This window comes from Augochlora pura, chromosome 7 (assembly GCF_028453695.1).
Source record: "Augochlora pura isolate Apur16 chromosome 7, APUR_v2.2.1, whole genome shotgun sequence".
NCBI lineage: Eukaryota > Metazoa > Arthropoda > Insecta > Hymenoptera > Halictidae > Augochlora > Augochlora pura.
The window spans coordinates 21492918-21514160 of record NC_135778.1 but is presented as its reverse complement, the minus strand read 5'-3'; the positions used below and the strand labels follow the sequence as shown (position 1 = coordinate 21514160).

At 40.8% G+C, this 21243-nt stretch overlaps 1 pseudogene; it reads left to right on the top strand.

Annotated features, from left to right (window-relative positions):
* Positions 1-19759: 19759 nt before the first annotated feature.
* LOC144473727 (histone-lysine N-methyltransferase SETMAR pseudogene) lies at positions 19760-20820 on the top strand (annotated as a pseudogene).
* Positions 20821-21243: the final 423 nt, after the last annotated feature.

Genomic DNA, 21243 nt, shown 5'->3' with positions numbered 1-21243 from the left:
ACTCGGTGTCGCCGTACAAGTGTATTTATTGCTGTCCGGAATAATTTTCAACCTTAATACCTAATCGCGATTGAATAGAACGAGGCTGTAGAATTATTCCCAATGAAAACATTGTTTCAATACTAGAATTATAAGTGTGTCGAAACTACTCGTTCTGATTCGTTCGTTTAGAGCTATTGAAATTATATTCTCTATTTTGTAAGAGACGTTTTAATGAACTTTTTATTCAGGCATATGTTGCAATAGTACGAAGTCTGAATAAATCCAATCTTGTCATTCTTACGAAAAGATATATATTAGTCACGTTTAGGCCTCGGTAGTTTTAGTGTTAAGTATAGTAAGTTAACCCTTCTAGTGTTGATAAAAATGGAAAAGTATAATAGAAGAAATATCTGCTTGATGTCTTAATTTTTATGATTCTGTACTGTACTCACGTTCGTATAATTCGTATAAATCGTATCTTCGTAGATCAAATTTTTCATAAACACATGAAATCAAACAATAGTCAATCAAGGGTTAATTAGCTATTTATAATTTTTATTTATTTTAGGATAATCCTTCACTTCGTTTAGAGACTCTTCGAGAGTCCTTGGAATAATTAACGCTACAAAAGACTAAAATAATTGGACATGTTTCGTAAGCAGACAACAAAGACGCATTCATAACAAAAATAAGTAGATCAGTCTTGAAACGTTTTAACAAATTTAAAAACATTATCTAGAAATTAAATTTATATTTCTGTAGTGCCTGCATTTTATAATTAATACAGACAATTTTTATTCTGCATACGAATGTGGACTTGTAACTTAAACGATTTTGAAATAAGAATGCGAAGCCAGTGATTTGAAGTGTGCCGACAGATAGATAACTTTGATGTTACGGGCTCGCCGAGACTACTGATTTGGCAGTCAATGGAACAGGAGTCACATAAAACATGGGACATCGTGCGTGGTATATAAATGGGGTGTCGGGCAATCAACGTCGTCGGACATATTCGTTGTCGCGCCGAGTGTACGAAATTAGGCACTAAATGGCAAGGTACACGAGCGTGATGTCCAACAGGATAACAGGAGCCCTCGATCGGCAGACGCGCACGCAACAACGACAACACTCCGCGCATAAATCCATAGACCGTTAATGATGTCCCGACACCTCTCGAAACAGGATCCAGGTGGTGCCGATGAAACGCCATCGATCTTGAGAAGAACGGCGCTGTCGTCGTCGCCGCCGCCGCCGCCGGTTGTCGTTCGATCGAACAACTTGACGCGCTCGAAATCGTTGAAATGTGATCCGCTCATGTAATCTCTCGCGAATCTCTTGCTCGATCGTTTTCGCCCATCGACAGGATAGCACGAAGATAAACCCTAGTCGGAACTGCGACCATGCGATTTGGAAAAGTCCCGGGATACCACGAGTTTCCAACGGGGCTTCCCTCTCGAATTACAAAGTATGTTCCATGTTTTTTTGGAGTTCGAGGATAAATAAGGACAGTTTCACTTAAATTCTACAGATTTAACCAGTTTAACAAACGTAGTAATCACGAAACTGAATAATAAAATGTGCATTACGAAAATGAATGAATGTAGGAAGGGAGGAACACATTTTCAGTTTCTGATGATTGACTAGGACTGTTGTTGCTCCCCATAGGCATAATACATTCCATACAGGCAAGAGTCTCGTTATACCATTCCTCCCTTGTAAAAATGAATAAAAGAAGAGACGCATTTCCAACTTTAGTTCCATACCGACTAGGCAAATTTTTCCGAATAGGGGTTGCAGTACGCCTGTAACAAAGTTCGCAGTCGACGATGAATCAGTCTGAAGAGGAACATGGTCGGCCCGGATCGATGGCCGCGACGTTGGGCTAACGATCCCGCAAGAGTTTCGCGGGCCGTGGCCGTTAGAACGAATTTGGAGGCGACGGAAGCTACAAATGACAGCGGTAACCGACATCGGGGAGGAATTACGTCCGTGTTAACGAAAATTTCAGAGTTCACGACCGCGGTACGTCCGGCGTAGAAGATCCATCCGCTCCTCTTCGCTGCACTCCGCACCTCTTCTCTGAAGCCAGCTTGAACCGTTGCCACCGGCAGGCATATATTTTCAGCTGTCTGTCCGTTCTGGCTGTCCGTGTGGCCGCAACGCTAACGGAATCGTGTGCCGGCCGTGTATGCGGTTTTCGTGGCAAAATTCGCTAGTTGGTATCGCTGTGTCGCGGTGCCTTCCAAGCAATTGTAAATCGAACCATCCCTCTGACCGCCGCCCTCCCCGCAGCCCGGCCCCTGCAATCGAACGACGCGTCGCTCGCGTTCCACCGCGAATCATACCGTGCCCGCGTTAAATTGTTAAACAACAATTATTCCGCCGCGGAGTACGCCGAAACTCGAAACTATGCTTTGGAAACAATTCCACGACGCTTGTCCCGGACACGATCCTGGACAATGCGCCGTGAAACACTGTGCATCTGTAACGTCGGCTGCATTCTAATAGCTTGCTGCAGCTACTATCAGAATATACTACGCTACTCGAAAATTTCTTTAGCGCACTTCTTCTACGTTCAGTTTTTAATCTTAGCAACAGAAGTTTCTGATTTAAATCTCCAGGAGTTGGCCAGACTATTAAAACTTCGTAAAACAAACAGATAGGATAATTATCTTAATTTGTTATGGTTCTCAACAACATTGGTTGATGAACAGATACTGTTAATATTTATTCATCTTCGGAAGGATCGCTTCGCATGGTACAAGCCTAGAAACATTGTCAATATATTAGCAATATCACACCGTCAACACTTGATCGTCTATTAGATTTTCTATGTTTAAATTAATGTTAAACAGCGTGATATTTTACTTTATTTATGAGAATTTATTATTACACTTCTATATTAAACAATTTATTATTATACATATATATTTTATATTTTATCATTATCCGTACATACTAGAAAATCTATTTAGTTCTGTGTCTATGCGCTCAAAATCCAGATATGCAAATAAATAGTTTAGGAAAGAATATTATGAAGAAGGAAGGATAGAGGTGCTCGCGACATGTCGAGGCCTAAGGCATTGTTCAAGCCAGCAGGCACCGGTTCCGAAGTTAATCATGACGCTCCGCAGAGCGGAACGTTGTTTCTTAGATTGGTGAAGCATGGTTCGGGGCTACTGTGGCGAGATCTTGCGTTTCGGAAGGCAGGCGGAGGCCACGTGCGCGCGGCCAGGCTAAACGTTTGCGACTGACAGCCTTATATTTTCCGGTGTCCGTTTTCTGCTCGTCCGCAGTCCGCACCGTAATCATCGGTAGCGCGTGCCGAGTGTTCCTGCGGTTTTCGCGGCCGCCTCGCGCACCCGGCCTCATTTACGCTCTGTTAACCCCGCCTAACCCCAGACAGGTCCTCCATTGCTATTTGCAAACGTTGCCTCTGCCTTGTCCGCCCTGCTCAAGAACCCCTCATGCCTAATTTGGTATACAAAAACGAGTTTCTTAGGGTAATTCGTCTGCTACCAATATCGAATTTGCGTCGATTAAATCGCGTCACAGCTTTATATTATATTATATACTATTTATTAAATATCTAGTTGTTTACTAATTGTGTTATTCGGCGCACACACGATTGTTTCGAAGGTACGCGGTTCCCGGTGACTCTTTCAAATGACAGGAATGATCAAATTGATTGATGCAAATGTAACAAAAAACTATTTATTATACTAACACTTAATAACAATAAAAAATTGAATTTACAAATGCTGTTGATTCTGCGAATACTATAAGTCGACTGCGATACTGCGAATAACTAACAGATGAGAGTAATGGATGGGCTAATGAATCTTGTGTAGAGTGTAGTTTTGTTCTGTTCGTTCGTCGAACTGATAATCTCCGAGGTAACCTCCCCGTGGGTGTGTATTAAAACATGGAACAAGCGGATTGATATATTTCGAAAGAAGTAAGGGAAACGGTCGTCTTGAATTGATTGGTTAAAAGAAAAGCGTATCCTGAAGGAAAGTGACCGCCCCGAACTCATCGTCACCCGGAGGTAGTGCTCGTACCCTCGGGTGAGGCCCGCGAAGGATCCGCGTGTCCCGATGATAGACCGTGGCAGACAATGATTCGTAAAAGGGCCTTGTGCGTTAGACAAAACATACTATTGCGGGTCTTGACAAAATATCGAAAGCTGATTTCCACCTGTGGAGTATATAGACGGAAATAATGAACAATATTTTAAGCACCGGCCTGTTAGAGACAATACCGGACAGGGATGCGTTGAGACTATTTGAAGATTATGCTATGCGCGTGTTTTTATGACGGTAGTTATTGCTGTAAAGAATAATTTCGTCCTGCAACGGAACAGGGTGTTTAGGATGGTAATGGCGGCTGTAAAGACTAGTTCCGTTCTGTAACGGAACAAATTGTATTTACGTTCTTTCGACCCCATTTATCCGATCATCGATGCTTAATTATTAAATTGATTTGTTCCCTACCAAAATTGAATCACGGCGATCGATTAACCTTGCGTGACAGATTTTATCCTTTCCTGATTGCATTCCGATTCATTGTTCAATGTCGTTTCAATTCTCCCCGGTCATTAATCAATGAAGTGTTGTCAAAGACAGATAATATAGTTTGTTGGAGTATCTCTGTTCCCGAGGTTTGAATTTCAAACTTTCGAACGCTGTCATGCTAAATTACTGTTCGCACGTCGCCGAATAAACATAGACTCACGGACAGCAATTAAACAGAATAATAATTTAACGAGAAATTTATTTAACCCGATCATGTAACGAATTGGTATGCCAGCAAACAGAATAAAACAATACGCGCCGCGACATTATTAACAAGATCATCATCATTTCCAATTTCAAACCGCTCGACTTCTCCCTCATTCGATTACACAATTACGCGCGTAATTTCACTCGTTTGTTCATTTTGATGTTACCGGTACTATTCCGCAGGAATGAAGGGTTACTCGATTTCATCTCTGAACTGCTGTGACTTTTAGAAATTCCAACGTACCACAAATTAATATATTTTAATGAAAATTTGTCTAGACCTTCAAGTAATTTTACAATTATTTTAATCTGCTAATTCTTCAGAATTAAAACTAGTTCGAGAATAAAAATCTCGGTCAGTTCTCCAATCTATTTCTTAAAGTGAAAGGATTTTCGAGAATAATCAATTCGGAGGTGTGAAAATAGAAACTTTCCTCCTCAATTTAAGCTCAGATGGATCATCGTACGATTTTTTTTCTGATGAAGCTACAGCCTATGTCTTTTCAGATTTCAATTACTTTTCTCTCTGCAATAATAAATAGCTATTTAACAATAAAAACCAACTTTGATTTTTCACACTGTGTCTTAATGTAAAAGAACTTTTGAGGACATTCAATTCAGAGGAATTAAAGTAAAGATTTTCTGTTTTAGTTTAAGTTTACAATATCGTACGATTTTTTCTGTCGAAGCTACAGCAGTTCGAATATTAACAATTTGTCAATTTCCACGATGAACTCCACAAGATTGTCTTCGAAAACAATAAATTAAAAAAGAAACAACGGGCCTATGTCGAAGCAGAGATTTTTATTGGCGAAGTTACAGCGGTTCGAAGATCGGTGACGGATCGGCGATCCACCAATTTCGAACAATGTACACGGAAATTTCAAACTGATCAATCCTCGAGGGTAAATGTTTTCGTTGCGGCACGTTGTAGATTACAAAGCATCGCGCACGCCGGCCCGAAAATTCTTAATGACCGGGACTCTGGGCAAGGAGGCGTAAACAACGCGCGTGTAGGCAGGTGTGCCGGTGACAAAGCCTATTTGGCCGGGAGTGATAGAGTGGTAACATGAAATCGAAGTAGAAACGGTTGACCTGACGCGTCAATCACGCGGCACGCGATAAGCATCCTGTCAAAGGACGACCTCGCCGAGGTCATCCTGCGCACTGGATCGATCCCCGTATTATTCGGCACGATGACGATGACGATAATTCCCGGCGTCCACGTCGGCCATCAGCGATCTCTCTACCCCGCTATCATTGATTTCACGCTCCACGCGGCCCTCTCTGTCGGGCCGCAGCTAATTTTATGATGACGAATCGCGTTCCAATTATATCGCTGTTATTGCGAAATGATGTATTCGAGCCAATCCCCACTTCCCGGACCGGTTCATTATTTTGTTGGAAGCGCAACGTCGATGCTTGTTAGACGATCATTACCGATAGTGTAACGCTATGTGCGACTCATACGTCAAAAGTTGTATCCAAGATTGTACGAGTCCAACGAAACGTCACCGTGAATCGTTGAAACGGATAAAGCTGCAAAGCGGCAGCAAATCATTTCGAAACGTTTCAACCACTTTAAAGTTATCTTTCCACATTTTTACCCTTCATTGAACCTCTCATCGTGAAAATACAGAAATAACAGGATATTAGCGTGGCGAAGCGAAGGATTAATCTATGTAAAAATCTCAGCTTTTGAGATAATGATGCTTGGAAATTTGTCCAATACAGATTTAAGGTTCAGTTATTTGTCTTTCGTTATACTTCCGTTGCAGGAAAATGTATGGGACGTCATCAAATTTGCGATGCGAAATGAAAGACGATGAATCTACATGGAAGACTGAATCGAAAATGTGGAATAAATATTTTGAAACAGTGCATCTCTTCAGAGATATCATGAGAATTCGTCCGACACACGAACTTTTGACATCAATTATGTCAGCATTGAGGCATCGAAATTTTATTATCCATTTGCAATGCAGATTTTCAAGTTGATTTTCAATAACACAAAAATGTGATTTTTAGATGAGCTTACCTGTTTTCGGTTTTGTTGGAAGAGAATTCCAAGGCGGCTGCAAATGAAGATTGTCTGCAAGCCCTGCAATAAAGACATAAACAAAAATTAAGCCTAACTTCGCCTAGCAAGTCTGGCTACTAGAACAACAATTTCAGTCACATGCGATATAGCAAACATCGTTCGAAATCTTTTATATTTTCAACAGTTTTCCCATGTGTATCTCAGAACGGAAACAATTTTTCCAGCTTCGACTGTCAATATTCCCAAAGTCGCTTCCGGTATGATCGATACGCAAGCCCCAAGACGTGTAAACAACTTCCGCTGACTTTTCCATGCGGATTTTCCGCAAGATTGTGCGGCCGGGCATTCCTTTGATTCGGCCGAAATCAATTTCGGGCCCGTGGCGACTGGTATCGAGCGCGCCATGTTTATTACTGTTTCTCGACCATCTCGCCACAATATCTTTGGCCGCGTATAGAGAAAATGGCGCCGGACGGGTGGAGGAAGCGGTTCGCAAAACAAAGGACTGTAGGATAAAAGAGGAAATTCCAGGATCCGGATCGAACGTCGAGTTTTGGTGCTCCGACGCCGAGTTCGCGAGATTCAACCAAACTCTGAAGCAAAGAATAAAGTAACTTCTGAATTTCCGTCACTAAAAATATTAAACATTCAATGCTGGTTTAAATATATTTATTGCACATACTTGATTGATATTTATTTAAAGTTGGTTACCATTCTATAATAACGATAACTATACAGTGGATGTTGATTTAAATGTATATTTATTAGAAAATGGGTAGACCAGCGAGATCTCTGTAGAAATTTATGTCATGATCAGGAGATTTCAATAATATATTATTTATCTTGAATGTTTGTGTATGTTTCGTATATTTATATCCAAGAATACATGCAATAATATATTGCAACGATATTTAATATTAGACTTAACACCGAATGTAGTACATACTTAATATCGCGCCATTTATATATTTTTATACATATTTTGTATCTTTCCTTGCATATTTTGCATATTTTTCGCGTATGTAGGTCATATGCATTTTACATATTTATCATGCATAAACATCCGCTATATTTCCGCTGTAATTGAATACACACCGCTGCTACAAAATGAACAGTTTCAATTTTTGCGAATTTATGGTTTCGAATTACTTTATTACTGTCATGTATTTATTAATAGTATTGCATTGATTAATTTACAATATTGGGACCTACTCCATCACGCTTTTCTTACTTTCTATGCTAGCACATAGGATTCCACCATTTTATTGCACTATCCACTTCGTAATGAATCTTGTTTAAGTAGTAAATCTAAGTTCATGAGAGAAGAAACAATTTCTACATCGACCTTTGCTAACGAATCAAACTGTATATTACTGTAATATATTCGCCACTAGGATCTGTTTTAATAATTAAACTGTGGATTTAATACACTTTCAACCAAAAAGGATAGCTTAAATTCAAAACTTTTGTATTAGAATCATTTTGTATTATCGATAACTGATTAAAAAAATTAAAAGCGAAAAGACATTTTCATCGGATTCACGTTTCTTACACTTAACTTTAACAATGTTTTCACATAAAAATCCACAGATTAATTATGATTGTTTATCGAATGTGAAGTATCCTATCATAAAATTGAACACGAAATATTGAATACTCTATGTTAAATGTTCTAAAAATGGAATATGCTATCTTCTGTAGCTAACTGCTAAGTATTTTTTCCTGTTCCATGATATGCTGGTATTAATTCAATATATGTATGTAGAAGCATAATACTCGAGAAAGCAATGTATTAGGGTGTCCCATAAGTTTCTTCCCTTTTTTACGCGAAATGAATACACAATATTTGATGTTTAAGGTGGATTTATTATGTTATATATGAACCGTTCTGTTCTATAACCTTCTTCCATCTCTCAGGAAGACTCATTATGTCCCCTTTCCAAAATTCTTGAAGCTTATTTGCGAAATATTCATCTAGGTGCGTTTTTATTTCGCTTATGGATTTGAAAGATTTACCACGGAGAGAATTTTTTAAGGAGAGGAACAAGTGATAATCAGATGAAGCAAGGTCTGGGGAATACGGAGGATGAGGTAGAACGTCCCAATCAAACTGTAATAATTTTTGAATTACGGCCAACGCAACATGCGGTCTTGCGTTGTCGCGATGGAAAACGACGCCTCGTCGGTTCGCCAATTCTGGCCGTTTTTCTGCTATGGCGGCTTTTTAATTGATCCAGTTGATTGCAATATTTGTCAGCATTGATCGTATCACCTTGAGGAAGGAGCTCGTAGTACACTACACCTTTCCAGTCGCACCAAACGTACAAAAGAACCTTCTCCGGATGAAGTCCAGGCTTCGCAACAGTTGAAGGTCTATTTTCCTTAGACCAAGTTCGTTTTAGATGCACAATTTGGTATAAAATCCAAGTCTCCTTTCCATTGACAAGCCTTTTTAAGAAAGGATCCCTTTTATGTTGCTGGAGAAGCAAATCGCACGTAGAGACGCGATTCATAAGGCCGGTCTCCGTCAATAGGTGCGGAACCCAAACTTCATATCGACTCGCATATCCCATCTTGATTAAATGATTATGTACCGTTGTCTTGGTGATATTAGTGGCATCCACTATCTCACGCACACTATATCGCGGATTTTCAGTGAGCACAGTCTTGATAATATCCGTATCCGTCGTTGCTGGGCAGCCGCTGCATTCTTCATCTTTCAACTCAAAATTGACAGCTCTAAATTTTTTAAACCAATTTCGGATGATCCTAATAGTCGTAGTACCACACCCGTAAACGGTGCAAATCTCATCTGCAGTGTCCTTTGCACTATTGCCTTTTTTAAGCAATGAAGCATAACATGTCGCAAATGCTTCTTTTGGCTCTCCATATTGAACGGTGCAGAACAAATTTGAAAAGAGACTTTGTCACCAACGAAACATACTTTGAAAGAGCTCTGGGACGACTGAAACCGATGCCATAAACGGCTGAGAGATAAGCCTGCATATTTATATAAATACAGTCACTTAGAATCACTCATAGCGTAGCGCGGAAGAAAATGGGACAACCTAATACAATATAAAAGTCAGAATGCAACGCGGATTGGGCGGATATCGACTGGAAAAGGTCGGCGTTTCGGCAGAACGTCGCTAACTCCTTCGATCCGGAAGTGCAGAAGGTCCCTCGAACTTTACAGCGCGCGCGGAAAGAAAGAACCGGAAGCCTAAAGGAACTCAGGAGGAAGTGCCGGGCGGCGGCAGGAGTTCCAGGATAATTCAAGGGACGGGAAAAGGGAAGAAACAGGTGCGCCGGCAGCCCGGCCGGCCGTTCCTTTTGTTTCAATAAAAATGTGGGTCGCGGATATTCATATCTTGCAGCTTTCTAAAGGGAGGACGGGTATCAGGTGCGAGGGTGTTATTAAAAGTCGGAAACAAACGTGCCGCGGGCCCGCCGTGTTCTCGCGGGAATTTATGGCGTTGCTTCCGACTCTATTTAGTTTTGTCGCCAGAGGTACTGACGCGATCCGATGTTATCTCTCTTGGGATAAACAGGTGCTCCAGGTAATTTATACCGACGGAGACGCCGTGAAATGTTCAATACTCGAATACGTCGCGATCTTAGTCCTCGAATTCGCTGAGCTGCCTTGCGGCGCGGCGTAGACTTCTATGGATAATTTCTGGGCTCGTGGGAGAAGAATGGCGTAAGTTTTAATCAGAGTTGGGCATTATTCGAATTATTCCGTATAAATATTTATCAGATCATTTTTTGAATAAATTCCTTCCTCTCGATTAATTTATTCCTTGTTAACAGTGTTCCTCAGGTCATTCGAAGTAACTTTTTTCATAACGCAAATTTAAAACCGCTGTTTTGCTCACGAGTTATTAACGAAAATCTGTGCCCAATGAGAAGCGAGCTCGGCTGACGTGAGGCAGCCAGATAATTCAAATGATCTTAGGAACCCCCTATTTTCTAATTGCGAGTGATTTTCTCTATTTATTCGAATAATTCTTTATTCTCAAACGTTGCGAAAATTGCTTGACAATGTGTCTTTTAATTCGAAATTGTTTTATTTATGGGTAAACAATATGCAATCCTTTTTAGTCAGTTTTAATTTAACCAATCTATAAAGTACCTGTGTCAAGTCGTCTTTTTTAGAATTGTTGCTATTAACGATGTTGTAAGAAAAATAAGCATGCTTGCGTATACAAAATGATTTAGAAACAAAAAATTAGCTGACTCTTCTTTGGTACATATTTATTTTGTAATTACTGTAACGAAGTTGGCAACACAACTGGCATCTTTCGCGGATATTTTTCCATTTCCGTTGATGTTCAAATAACGGCAGAATCCAGCGAAACGAGTCGTAAACCCATCGTTCCGAGAACCAGCGTTTCGATTAATCAAGTGTCCCGGACCATCTGGCGATTTCATCCCCCTAATCCTAACATCAAAGTCACTGTCACGTTCATGCAGATTGATCGTTGTAATGAGCACTTTCAATTTTTCTTCTAAGAGAACCCACCGACTGAAGATAATGGACGCCAATCAAGAAAAAGAGGAACTCTGTAGCGGGTCTTGAGACCCAAGGAAGAGCGCCTTCCAGGATTAATTGTGCGGCTGTGGATCATTAATAGATTGCAGAGCTTTAGGAAAATTCGCGGGCAAACTCCGGGAAACTGGATTTCAACAAAATTTCAGTGACAAACCCAAAGGCTAAACGAAACGTCAGTCGCAAATTTAAAGATAATTGATTTAAATAAAATTTCAGAGGTAGACTCAAGAATAGTTAGTAGAATTAAATGGGTTTTCAGAAGGGAATTTAAGGAAACCGAAATGACGGAGTCAGATAAACCAAACTAAATGAAATTATAAGTTCTGTAACTATGTCTGCATGTCTCTTTTAACCCGTTGAGCGTCGCGTCAGTCAAATATGCATGACTCTAATTTCTGACCAATTTTGAAAATTCATTATTATTGTAATATATTTGAACAAACTGAATTTAACTAGGATGTATTCAGTTTCGCTTTAATTAATTAAATTGCTTTAACTATGTGGGGATTTTAGTGGCTGATTGTCGGCGCTGAACTCGTTAAATCTCCAAACAAATATTGAAATATTTGGATGATCCACCGATAAATTGAGATTTTCGCTATGCCTGCTTAAAAAGTGTGCCTTAGAAATGAACAATTTCTTTTAATCCTCTACAATAAGGTTGAAAATATTGCGATGAGTCAAAAGTTACGCGCATCCGCCAAGGTCCGGCGGATTACCCAGAGATCCGCCAAAAAAAATGGACCGAATGTTCCAGCTCGTTCAAAAATCGCCGATTCATCGATCAAAGGCTTAGGTCCCTCAAAGAGTACGTCCGCGATAGGCGTTCTCATCCAATGCTTTTCCGTGGTCCCCGGTGCATCGGATTTCGCTGAATGCACTCGCGATATTCGTTGACCGCGACCCGCGGCTCCCGGTCACAGGTATAAAATATTTAAATCCAGTGTTCGAGTGCCCACGTTAATCTCACCGATCGGCGATGTCGCGAATAAAAGCTCCAGAGGTTTCCAGCAGATTGGCATGCTGCGAAACAAAACAAGGAGAGAGAGCGAGCGAGCCAGCGAAGTAGAGAGAAAGAGAAAGGGAGAGAGAGGTAGACAGAGAGAGGGAGAGAGAGAGAGAGAGAGAGAGAGAGGGAAATTCGATTGGTGTTGCTGCATCAAACAGCAACCGCCATTTATCTTTGGCTTGGATACCGACCCCTGTGTGCCGATTTCTATGTTTTCGTTCACCACCCTCAAATAATATCCAAGAGATGATATATTTTTCCGGGTGCACACCACTAGAATGCTTGTCTCGCTATGACGAGTATATTCACCTGACAGTGTCGTATTAACCCTTTAAATTTTGTAATCTATATTCAATACCTTCTTGATTGCACATTACATATATATTGTATTTTAGATTTTACATTGTTTATATGCTATTGGTTCTAGGTTTTATATATTTTATATTACGTTAATACTGTTTCACATCTTTTGCATTATATAGATAAACTTAGACATGGATATAGATATAGATATAGATATAGATATAGATATAGATATAGATATAGATATAGATATAGATATTAGATATAGATATTAGATATAGATATAGATATTAGATGTAGTATAGATATAGATATAGATATAGATATAGATATGAGATGTAGATATAGATATAGATATTAGATATTACATATAGATATAGATATTAGATATTAGATATTAGATATTAGATATAGATATAGATATTAGATGTAGATATTGATATTAGATATAGATATAGATATTAGATGTTGATATAGATATAGATATAGATGTAGATGTAGATGTAGCTGTAGACACGGGCACAGCTATATGTAGATATTGTTGGAGTGTTCAGAGAAATGCACGGAACATGTGGGTAAGGAAGAGTATTCCTTTACCTGCTGTTTATGGCACCTCATCACCATTGACACTCACTATAAGGGGCCTACGAGGGAACGAGTCAGTCAATCCAGGCTAGCCTACCGAGCTAGTAACAGTTCCTGCAGATTAACAGTTTTCTAGTCTTCATTGTTTCAATATAGTCATAAAGTATAATATTGTGTAATGTGTAAATATTGTAGTAACAAGTTAGACCTGATAGACGTGTATTTCATTGTGTTCGTGTTCGAATAAGCACATAATATATAAAGTATTATTTGATCATCCCAACCTCGTAATCCCATCAGATGTAGATATAGAATATAGATATTCTACATATTTGATATTGTACATATTGATTCTGTATTCTACGTATTCGATATTTTCTTGATGCTGAGTCATATAGTTTCTGTATTGATCCTGTATTTTGCAGATTCTCTGTTTTACTGATACCGTATTCCATACATTCTTTATTCTATTGATTCTTTATGCTACATGTTTTTCCATGCTGTCGATTCTCTATACTAGAATGTATTTACTCAATTGATTCTCTACTGTACACAATTGTTATTTCGTTGATTCCTTATTTTACCGATTCTGTATTCAACTGATTCCCTATTGTCCTGATATTTTATTTTATTTTTAACTATAGATTCTATATTTTACGTGCATCATACTACAATCTGCATTCACTATTCCATTTAATATGTATATGTTATGTTGTATAATCCCCTTTTCATAATCCACATTTTCCATTTATGTCAGAGCAGACAATAGTGTTTACAATGATCACTGCCAATAGAGTTACACAGTACAACGACTAATTAATGACTACTACCATAATCGAAGTAATAATACATTTTAGAAAAAAGAAACTGCAATTCCTTACGAAAGAGCCTTGTGGAAATACTAGGTCTACGATCTGGACTTATTCGTGGCGCGAAATTCGAAAGCAGAGGACATCAAGAACCGGGAGACCGTTGAAATCTTATTGCGGGTGGTAATTCGCGGCACGCGCGACCTATTTGTCGGTTCCCGAAAAAAAAGGGGGACGGTGGCGGGGCTGGAAAAAAAGAGTGGGGGTGTAGATCGGAGGATTCCAGGGGAAATAAACGCGAGTCGGGACAGGAAGTCATTAGAGCAGTACGTGATGCAGCTGGAATCGCGGGGCTGCGAGACGAATTAAGATGAAATTTTTAAAGCGGTTCGAAATTCCGAATTCCTCGGCGGCTCTCGGCCCGTCGCGGGTGGACGAACGAGTGGCCCGAGGGTGGTAGGGGCGGAGGATCCGCGAGAAGTAATTGGGAGTCGCGGCGTCGGGCGCACGTAGCCCGTTTCCCTCTAATGGCGAAAGGGCTTCCACGGGCCGTTTCGCGCCGAGTTAATGTTTGTAGAGCAAGACGGCAGGAAGGACGACCGCAGGAGCATATAATGAGACGGCCGAGAAATATGGAGAGGCCGCGGAACGGTGCCAGGGAGGGACAGAGACCGACACAATGAGGACAAGTCGGCTGCGAGCAGGCGTAAAGGAGGGAAAAGAACCGGCACCCGAAATAGGACGAGATAAACTCTTGCAAGAACAACGGCCCCGTCGGGCGGGGGGGCAAGTTAACCGGCGGATCTGGAAATAGCTGAGACGATGAACAAGTGGCTGCGAGAAACAGCGCGTCACCTCGGAAATTCGTGACGCGAAAACAAGCCGAAGGAACGGAGCTGTTTGCGGAGCGCAGCCCATTGTGTCCGAAAAATATGCAGGGGCTGCTGCGAATTTCCGCTGCGTAATATAAAGAAGTTTCTATGGGAAAAAATAAGCGAAAGTGCGCGATGCGTCTTTTCTATAGGATGCTTCCTTTACGAGATAATAGAGCTTGTAGACTGGCCCGTCGCGGTAAATTTGAATTCAGTTTAACTGTAGAATAGGGAAGACAATAGAAAATTTGCGGTGCAGATATAATAGGGATTAATCCACGGGAAACTCTGGGATGAAACGGAAACGCGGAATGAATTATTTCCGAACTCGGCTTCGTGTTCAAGATAATATATTTCGAGGATTTACTTGATGCTGTTTTAAAATTGAATTACTTGCTTTTGATTTTATCGTAAAATATGTGAGGATGAAATTTACTTTCTGACCAATGGGGGATGAATCTATGGGAAATCCTACGTTACAAACGTAGAAGGAAATGTTTCCGATCGATGCTCCGTTTTCCATAGAATGCATTTTGTACCCTTTATTGACGCAGCTTTGAAATATAATTCCTTCTTCTCGATTTTATTGTAAAATACGTGGAGTTATGAGAAATTCTCAGGATAGACTTAAAGAGGGCGAACCTAAAGGAAATTCTACGTTGAAAACGTAGAACGAAGTTCCTGATGCTTTGTTTCTGAGACAATAACGTCTGACACGAGGGCTGATGTGTCGCGTTAATGAGAATTTCAACAACATCGATTACATCAAACGTGAGGCACCGCGCGAGAAAATTGGATTATCCATTTTCCACGCAGTTTTTCAAATAGTTTCCAACGCGAACGCATTGTTACGACAATTTGATAAATAAACTCGATTCTTCAGCATTTCACAAAAGCATGCGTGAAATAAATATTTCCTTCAGCCGACTGCAAAGAATGAAACTAGCCAGAAACTAACTGCAAAAGGTAAAGCTATCAACGTTTTTGCCCTGATCTATCACTTAGCAATCCCCCATTAAAATCAGAAAAAGTATCGTCGGCGTCCGAGCTGTTACGACGCAAAAGGGGTGAAATATTTCGCTGGGCACGCGAAAAGGATTACAACCGTGGGAGCGTTCCGCCGATAAGAAGCCCGTAACACGAAGTATGGCAAAAAGTAAACACGTGGAAAAACGTTCTGCTCGAAGAGAGAAAGCCGGGGAGGAGCAACGTCGAAAGGAAAAGACGTCTAACACCGGCAGTGGCAGCAGCAACGATAGCTGTTCCAGTCGGCGTTATTTGCTGCTGTTACTTAATTGCCACGGCACCCGAGCTCACACGTCGCTGTATAATTGTAGATGGGAGTGGGGGATAGCCGACCAGGCTGTACGGGAACCGTTAACGTAAATTGACGAACTCGTTTATAAAGCTGCTCCGAGACTGTCTACGGTCTATCTCGGTCTAGTGCCCGGTTACGCCCTCCTTTGACGAATTAATCACACCCTGGGAGCTCTTAGACGAGAGAGAAAGAGAGTGAGTGCGTGAGAGAGAGAGAGAGAGAGAGAGAGAGAGAGGGAGAGGGAGAGGGAGAGGGAGAGGGATAGGGAGAGGGAGAGAAAGCGAGAGCGAGAGATGGATCTTGGAAGACAGTTTAAGGGTTGCGATGGATCGCTTGCAGGCTCGCGAGAATCTCCTCGATTCGCGTAATCGCGTTAACCTACCTGGAATCTTCGTCGGACAAATTTCAAACGTCTCGTGAAATTTGTACTCTCGTGTCTGGCTATGGCGACCCCTGCGCGAATATTCAATCATCGAAGTTACTCGTCGGGATCGGGAGCGGAAGCCTATTCGCGAATTTCGCCGAGCCAAAGTTCGAGGGAGGCTTCCATTGAATTTATAAACAACCGGCTTCCAGGCTTCAGTCTTGCCTTCTTAACGCTTTACCGTCCGCACTTCTCGCGGAAATTTCTTCGCTTGGTGGTCCATCCTACAACGGAATTTTGCCTTTCGGTTACTTTATTTCCCTTTTTCAAATTCCGGGTTTTTCAATTTATACGGTTATTAATTTAGTATCCTTTTTACATCGCGCAATTACATTAAGAAATCGCATGTCGGCTAAATCGCTTTATTAGTGCAGTCAATCATAAAGCGATTTCTTCAAAATTAGTTTTTCCAATTTATGGTAGAGTAGCCAGACGGGCCGCGCCGGCCACTTGCTTGGGTTTCGTCCGGTGCTACGTCACTCCCTTCGGTTTTCCCGGTCCTACGTCACCGCGAGGCCCGGGCCCTCTGACTTCCCTCTCCACCTCACCGGTAACCAATCCGCGTTCGAGTGTTCCTTCCAAAAAAGCATAAAAAGGGCGGAAAACTTGCAATCTTTAGCATTCCATTTTTAGTATTCCATTTTTCGCAAGTATTATACATATTCTAACATTCGTCAGTATTCCGATCGTCGTTCGTATAACGACAGTTCATCTCACAACATAACACCGGAACATATTCGGTAGACTCGTGTATCGAAGTGACTTGTTTTTTAGAATACAATATTTATTTCAAGTTCAAAAGTGTGTCGCATCCTTCACCTCTCTACCAGCTCTATTACCTTAAGTGGTCATAGAGTATCGCGACTAACGTTGGCTTTGTAGAATCGAGGCTTTACAACCCTCGTAGATCGTTCATTTGGTCTCAGTGTTAGTTCGCGAAAAACACTTGGCGCCGGCAGCACTAAGTCAGATTATATCGTATGCCGTGTCTTTATCGTAAGGTTACCGGGAAATTACAAATTGTCAAGTTTTACTAATCTCATCGTTAGTTCCCACGAGTTTTCAATCCCGTCCCCCTATTTTCATCAAATTTCGGAGATATACATATGTAAATAAATGTAAAATTTGTCTGTCTTATATATTGCACGCGACACCGCCATTGTGTCGTCCAACGACATAGTGTTAAGAACACCGGCCTTGTTGTTCAAGGTAGATTCGTCTTGAATGAGTGATAAAAGGAGCTGATCTTTTCCACATGCAGCAAAACAGATTGCGAACGAGAATTATTTCTACTGTATTGTTTGATGAAGCACGTGTATCTATTTTTTCTGTAAAACCAGATTATGTATTTTACGTTTGAACGTAATTGATAGATGGAACAAGGATAATATGATAATGAAAGTGTCCGTCATTTTTCTATGATTATTTTTATTTGATTGATATTCAGTTCATTTTATCATACGAAACTTATATTTTTAACCAATTATTAGATGTAGACTGTAGAGGAGATTTAAAACTGTAACTTAAACCTAGTTTAAATCTTACACTTTTCAGTTCTATCCAGGACCACAGGATTCTATCGAGAAATTTTCACACTCATTGAGATCCTTAAGACTCGATCGAAGATCATATCGATGTTACTGTTTCAAATTTTTTAGATTTGATCTGGAACTACTAGCTTAGCCCTGTTATCCAAGGCTTAATATAACTTACTCTTTGCTTATGCCTTTCATGCTTGCTCTTGAACCAAACTGTACTTTAAACTTAGTTTATATCATTTTAACTGGTTCTAAAATCATATTAAAGCTCTTTTTAAACCTCTTTAAAACTCTTACAACAGAACTAGCTTAATCCTTACACCAAAATCTAACCTAGACCTTTGGAATTCTGTATAAAAGCATATCCAAGCTCTCACTCGTCAAGATTCCTTAACGAACCAAGAAAGCTGTACAAAACGACGGCCCCATTGATGTTGGCATCATCTATTTCCCGAATCCTAAAATACCGTGTCACAGCTTCCAAGAGACAGTTCCCCTAAATGCCTCAGCGCAGCCTTCGCTCCCAGCGACTTTTACAGTGAATCGAACACGCGATCTCCCTTTGCAAATATTCCGGGCCATAACTCGCAGCATCCCTTATAAAGTGGCAGGCCCCCAGACAAATGCGATTATCGAATTTGGAGAGGGTTCGATAACAGTCGATAGAAGTGATGGCTCCAAGGTCCCCTGTCTCCGAGGGTCGTCGATCGCGGAGCACAGGTGCTCGTCTGTCTCCTCGAGAGAAGGGCGGAATTCTCGGAGGGAGTCGAGCACAGCTCGTTTAACGACAGGCTGCCATATCGTGCGCGGTTGGCACGCGGCTATTATTATCTCTCCTGACGAAGAGCGCACCGCAAGATGCTCTCCGAAAGCGGATCGAGAAGTCTACGAGCAGAAGCTGCTGGAGGGTACTGAACGCGCGCTGACTATTAGACCATTCGTTTTTATCATCCAATCGAACACACCTGTCGGCCTCGGGGACAGAACCCCGCTATTCCTGCTATTGTTATTGCCCGCAGCCGTGGGACGTTCACCTCTTATCGGGCCGCGACGCATAAATGCATCGTTAATGCACCAAGGCGGCGAGCGGAATACTGCGGGACGTCGCTCGATGAATTATTGTCGAGCAATCTTTACGTTTCCGTCGTTTCTCTCGGCCTTGACGAGCTCTCTCCCTGTGGGGTTCCCGTGATTTGCGTGAAGAGAGACAAGAGGTTTGTTCGAAATTGGTTTTCTTTGATAGAACGGGGGATACGACGTTTGAAGTATCGTACGATTGTAGCGTGTTTGATAAAAGTGGTCTGATAATAGGAATTAATCTCTTCAGGGATGAATTTTTATAGTAGGGAACAACCTATTGGGATGTTCAAAATCAGAGTCATTGCGTTTTTTTCCGATAGATGGCTATGTCCGCGATTATTTATATCTGAACGTGACGCGAATGTCAAATGTTCACGCGTGTTTTGTTTTTGATACTTAACCTAAAAAGCAAACAAAGGTTGACACGATTTGGTTAAGTTTTGTACTTGCAATCGTGATTCAAACATGGAGAATTTTGAAGGGCATATTCGCCATATATCGCTTTATTTCTTTAAAAAAGGGAAGAAAGCAACTGAAGCAAGGGAAGAGTTGCGTCAAGTTTACGCAGAGACGCCATTGAAAAATGTCAGTGCCAGAACTGGTTTGCCCGATTCCGTGATGGTGACTTTTCAGTTAAAGATGCTCATTGCTCCGGTAGACCTACCGAAATTGACGACGATAAAATCAAAGCATTGGTGCAAGCAAATAAGCATTCGACGGTTCAGGAGCTTCCTATCCCTCTAAAAGTGTCCATTGGAAGTGTTCATGGCCATTTGAAATCGCTTGGCTTCGTAAAGAAGTTCGATGTTTGGATACCGCATGAGTTGAAAGAAATTCACCTGACGAAGCGCATGAACGTCAGCGATCAACTCACCAGACGCGAAGAAAACGATCCATTCTTGAAGCGTATGACCGCGGGTGACGAAAAATGGATTGTGTACAACAATGTCAGCAGAAAAAGAAGTTGGTGTAGACTGGATGAAGCACCGGCAAGGCAAGCAAAAGCAGACATTCACCGAAAGAAGGTAATGCTGCCAATCTGGTGGGATTGGAAGGGACCAATCTTCTATGAGCTGCTCCCAAAGAATAAAACGATTAATTCCGATGTCTACTGTGAGCAGCTACAGAAATTAAGTGATGCCATTGTACAGGAACGTCCCGAGCTTATCAATCGGAAGGGTATAGTGTTCCTCCACGATAATGCGAGACCACACACAAGTTTGGTCACTCGGCAAAAATTGTTACAGCTTGGTTGGGATGTGCTACCACATTCACCGTATAGTCCAGATCTTGCACCATCAAACTTTCATTTATTTCGCTCCTTGCAAAATTCCTTGAATGGTAAGACGTTTGCGTCTGACGACCTCATCAAACAGCACCTTGACAAGTTCTTCACAGAGAAAGACAAGAAGTTTTATGAACGCGGTATTATGAAGTTGCCCGAGAGATGGCAGAAGGTCATCGAACAAAACGGCCAATACATCAGTGATCAATGTTCATTACGTATATTAAATAAACGTACTTAAAAATAAAATGAAAAAAAGCGCAATGATTTATTGAACAAACCAATATTTAATTGTTTCCTTCTTATTTATCATCAATCTCATTTCATTCAATAAGGCTTTCTTAGTATTGCTGAGAGATAATGCAGCGAATAGTTTTTCAACTGAAGAGGTTAAACGTCACAAGATTTATTAGAATTTTATAGACAGCGAAGCTTGACTTGTTTCGTTTTTATTTACTGAATAATTTCTCACTTTCGAAGTATGTTACATGTAGCACTTAATCAAAATTAGATCAATTGAAGTTGATTACTTTCACCTTTTATTCTATAATCAGAAATCAAAACAGAATCAATCAAAGAATAAAATGAAACCGTCTTTCTTTTAGAATTCCCAAAATATATAACTTTGTCATATTTAATTCACTTTATTTTTCTCCTTTATTTA